General features: G+C 53.8%; 1 protein-coding gene across 2 annotated transcripts in view; it reads left to right on the forward strand.

Annotated features, from left to right (window-relative positions):
* The first annotated feature begins 3,399 nt into the window (after positions 1 to 3,399).
* Cirbp (cold inducible RNA binding protein) overlaps positions 3,400 to 4,938 on the forward strand; it is a 5,591-nt gene continuing 4,052 nt past the window's right edge. For both annotated transcript variants that reach the window (XR_002378906.2, XM_021174040.1), the window contains exon 1: positions 3,400 to 3,506. The gene's annotated coding sequence lies outside the window, so the exon portion shown is untranslated. The remainder of the gene's footprint in view (positions 3,507 to 4,938) is intronic.

Below are 4,938 nucleotides of genomic sequence, written 5' to 3' on the forward strand. Positions count from 1 at the left end.
TTTCCTCTGTCCACAGGATCCAGATGTTTTCTCTGAATCCTTACATTTCCATCTATGTCCCTCCAGGTCTTCTGCCCACGTGCACACATGTGCGCCACACCTGGCAACACATGCATAGGCTGCATCTTCCACCCTGGCTCTGGTCCCAGAGGATCCGGGGCTAACTGGGCGGGTTCCAGGCTTTGCCATCACGGTCCCATTTGTGCGCCCCCGCCGGGCAGAGGCCAGGTGCAGTGTCCCCGGCCTCCGCCCGGCCGAGAAGGAGGCGGTAATTACCGGGCCCCGGGGTGCCCCCCCACACGCGCGCCTTTCATCCCGGGCCACGCCCGTCCCCAACCCAGACGCTTATTTACCATCTCCCGCCCGGTCATTAGCCTGGGTCCGGGAGGACTCCGCGGGCGGACGGAGAACCGGGGATGGGGAGGTGGAGGCGTCATCCCTCATCGTCTCTATAGCGACGCCGAGCAGCGGAGTGGGGTGCAGGGTAAGCCCGAGATCAGGACTGACTGAACTCTCCTTCTAGGCTGACACCCTGCCCCCATCTCGGATTTATACAAGACACATGGGATCCCTTTGGGAGCAGTCACTAGTGTCCCGATGGGCGACACTGGGCCAACTGCTCTGCCCAGACGCGCAGGAGCAAACCTCGAGGGTGCAGTCCAGCTACCACCGAGCTGGGCACAACGAAGGTAAACCAGCACTGACACTGACAGTTCTGGTTTCCGTCAGTGATAACTGTCCACGATGGCGACGTCTAGTGGCCATAGCCTGCCCAAGCAGCTTGTGGCCGCCTGAAAAGAGGTGGGACATGAGTCCTGAACACTCCAGCCGAGGCTGTAGCGCCCTCTCCTGTCCTTATCGAGCAGAGAGCACTATTTTGGATTGGCCGGTGGTTCAGGGATTTACAGCGTTGGTGGATATGAGGTGTGTGTAAGAGAGAGTTTCAGCCTCCTTTAAAGCCCACCAAAAGAAACAAAGGGTCATGGTGGCACGCTGAGCCACCTGTCCACGTAGTCACAGGTAAGTACACGGGACACGCTTTAGACACAAGTACGCCAAAGGCGCAAGAAATGCACCCTGAAGCCTTATCCATGGGTCAGACATTTTCACGCTTTTCTGGGGCTCGAAAATGGCTATGGGTAATGGTGGAGCCCGGCCCAAATGAGCCGGTTGGTAGTAAGCTTAGTAAGTGGGTGCTGCTTGAATGAATGAATGAATGAATCAAAGACTAAGTACAGCAATTCTCAAAACCAGGAACTGGAAGATGCCAGAATGTGAGCCAGGCTAGGGGCCCAGCATGATCCTGGGAGCTGGGATTACAGGGATCCAATTTTCCCTCCTGTGAGCACATAGTAGGACTGTTGCTCTGGCTCTGCTGGCTTGTTGTCCAGCGGTCCCTGCAAGGCACGATCCCCTCCCCTCCTGGATTGCGCACATTGAGGGAGGGAACACATCTTGGTCTCTCAGCTCTTTTTAATAACCTCCTTGCGTGAGTGGCTGACGCAGCAGGCTGCTCTGACGGGGATAGGAGGGCTGCGTGCAGAGAGCGAAGTGCAGAGGGGGTGGCCATGAGTCACCAGCTGCTGTCTAGGGGGAGGGGAGCATCAAATCCCTGAGGGGTCCTGGCATTCTTCTCCTGGTGACAGCTGGGTCACCTCGACCAACTTCATCTGAAGGTCAGTGAGTCTGAGGCTTAAAGCAGGGTTGGGATGTCTCAGTTCTCAATGTCACCAGACTGTACTCTCTCCAAGGCGCAGTGCTGAAGTGTGGATTTCCTATCACTGATATCTAGGGAGATGTCTGCACTGGCTTGTTTCTCAGGCCGTATAGTAAGCAGAAGCCATTGAAGTGAGAGGTGAACTGCCTTAGATGGGGGTTAGTTAGGATCCTTACATAAAGCTGGGCGTGGTGGCGCATGCCTTTAATCCCAGCACTCAGGAGGCATAGGCAGGCGGATTTCTGAGTTTGAGGCCAGCCTGGTCTACAAAGTGAGTTCCAGGACAGCCAGGGCTATACAGAGAAACAAAAACCAAAAAAACAAAAGGATCCTTACATAGGCTACTCAGGACTCAGGACTCTCAAAACCACAGTGGAGGGAGAAGAAAATGTAGCCTGGAGACAAGGGTCTGCTATCACAGCTACTTGGGAGGTGAGACTACAGATTTCAAGGATAGATTGAAAAATGTAGGTTGTCTCAAAGGACCAAATGGCCTAGTGGTAAAGGGCTCTTGCAGCGGATGTGGGTTCAGTTCTTAGAATCCACATAGAGGTTCACAGCTCTCTGGACCTCTGCATCCAGAGGATCCAGTACTCTCTTCTGGTCTTTGTCAGGCGAGTGCTGCATAGACATTCAGGCAAAACACCCATATACATAAAATTAAAATTAAAATGCACTTTTTTGTTTTGTTCTCTGTGGTGTGTGTGTTTAAGAAGGCTAAGGATGTAGCTTGGTTTAGCCACTGTTTAGAATTCTGCAGTGAAGGGTTAGGGGGTGTGGCTCAGGGATAGAAAGCCTTCCATGGCATGCTTGAGACTCTGGGGTCTCTCCTAGAAAATGCAGGTACACATTGAAAAGAGCGGTGTTTTGCCATCTGTGTGATGTGGTACTGTACACTTGGTTGTAGATGGGCAGAAATCAGGTCGTTATAGAGCAGGTTGAGATTTGTAGGAAAACTGAGTTGGGTGCAGAAGAAGTGCTGCAGCAAATCTAGAGAAAAAGGAAATCTTGACATTGTGATTAATACTGGGATGGAAATTTTAGGGCTGATCTTATGGAGTGTCCTTGGGGTCCAAAGAACTGTTAGGCAGTAGTTGTATTGGGAGGTTCTTTTGGACTAGAGTAATTCGGTGGTTTTGGTTTCATGGGCAAGAATGGGGAAGAGGGGCGAGCAAGATGACTCAGTGGATAAAGCTGCTTGTGGCTAATCCTGAGTATGATCCTTAGGATCTACATGATGGAAGGAGAGACTCCATCTGTCTTCTGGCTTCACAAATGCGCCTCAGTTAAATAACTGTAATAAAATATTAAAAGAAAAAAAAGAACGGAAAAGTATTAAGTCGATGAGTCAAGGTTGGAGCCGTTTTTGAGAGTCTCATTGAGGTAGCAAAAGCTCTTTGTTCCCTCGGCTGGACAAACGGGCCGGGAACGCGGAAGTGGGTCAGCTCCGCCCCCAAATCAGCTGTCCCCGCCTCCTAGTCTCTAGCGGGCGGGGGAGGAGGGGAGGGATGCGGCCAGGACAGATTCCAGCCAATCAAAACACTCAGCGCCTCCGCGCGGACAAGGGCAAAGCCAACGGAGTCCCGCCCCTCTATCGAGGCGCAGATGCCGAATCTGAGGCATCGGATTGGTCAGTACGGCGTGGTAGGCGGGTTCAGGGGCGTGGCTCCAGGGGTGGAGTATATCAAGCAGGACTCGGGCGCTCCCCCTCGCACTCGCGCCTTAGGAAGCTTGGGTGTGTGTGGCGCGCTGTCTTCCCGCCCGCGTCAGGGACCTGCCCGACTCAGCGGTGAGGGCTCTGGCGGCACCGGCTCTGAGGGGCCCGGGGCGGCGGGCGGCCTGTGACTCTCGGGCGAGGCGGAGCCGCAGCGGCACGCCCCTGGGACTTGGGGGCGGGCCCGGGTTGGAGTCCGCCCCGCCGGCGGCGAGGCGGGCAGCGGGACACTGGGGCCTCACGCTTGTCGGAGGGCGTCCTCCACCGCGCGTCACCCCCGGGCCGAGGCCGACTTTAACGGTGGGCTTTTTTTTTTTTTTTTTAATTTTTGTAAAATGGCCGCCGCGATGCTTTGAAAAGCTTCGCCGGCGAAATGGCGGGACTGCCGAGTGCCCGGATGGAATGGCGCAGGGTGCGCGCTTGGCGCATGCGCTGCTCCGGGGGCGGGGCGCGCCTACCTCCAAAGTCCGGTTGTCGGTAGATGTGGAGCTGTGTCGCGTGCGACCCTTTTACTCCAGCTGGCTCTACCTCGGTTTTCTCTTCCCTTGTGGTTCCACGTGGGGAACAAAAAAGCACATGTAGGTTTGAATGTTGCCCTTTTGTGCCCCAAGTTTATTGCCCCAAGGTAGACTGGTTTCGTGGTATAGTGGACTTACTTTCCAAGTTGTCCGGTCTTGGTTTTCCCTAGCCAATAATGACTTTGTCTAGATACCACGCCCCTTTCGATAGCCACGCCTCTTGGGCCAACCTCCTCTCTCCCTTGAGTCCATCATGCAAAAACATTTCTCTAGCCCTTGGTTGAGTAAGCAAGGCATCCCACAACTGGCACACCTCCAGACAGTACCCTAAGAGCGTATTTCAGTAATGAAGTTTCTCTGGCCCAACAACTCTATGCTAGTGAGGGTAGGCAGTCACTATCATTTCTGTCCCCAACCACACACATTTGCAAAGTGACCGTGCCGTTTTGATCCTAACCATGGGATTCTCTGGCCAGGTGTAATAAAGGCCCACAGCAGGAAAGGAACTAGAGTATCAAGCCCTAGAATCATTTAAGGCAGCAGGACACTGGGGCCTCACGCTTGTTTGGAGGGTGTCCTCCACCGCGCATCACCCCCGGGGCCGAGGCCGACTTTAACGGTGGGCTTTTTTTTTTTAAAAAAGCTGTCAGCTGTATGACAAAGTCTTCCATATGCGTTTGGGATGATAAAAGCAAAAAGAGTTCCCTCTTGTGTAGCCCAGAAGGGTATTGAACTTGCTGTGCAGTTGTATTTGGTTTTGGATTCTGTTCCTTTGCCTCCAACTCCCACAGGCTAGGCGAGATGGGTGTTTGTTTTGAAACAGTCTCTCAAACTGATCCACAGTGACCTTTCTCTCATTGATCTTCCCATCTCGGTGACTTGAATGGCTGGATGAGAGGTGTGAAAGAAACCCCACTTGAGGCTGAGGTTTCCCAGTAAGACCATGGGGTCAGCCGGGCGTGGTGGCGCACGCCTTTAATCCCAGCACT

The sequence above is a fragment of the Mus caroli genome, chromosome 10, assembly GCF_900094665.2.
Source record: "Mus caroli chromosome 10, CAROLI_EIJ_v1.1, whole genome shotgun sequence".
Lineage (NCBI taxonomy): Eukaryota > Metazoa > Chordata > Mammalia > Rodentia > Muridae > Mus > Mus caroli.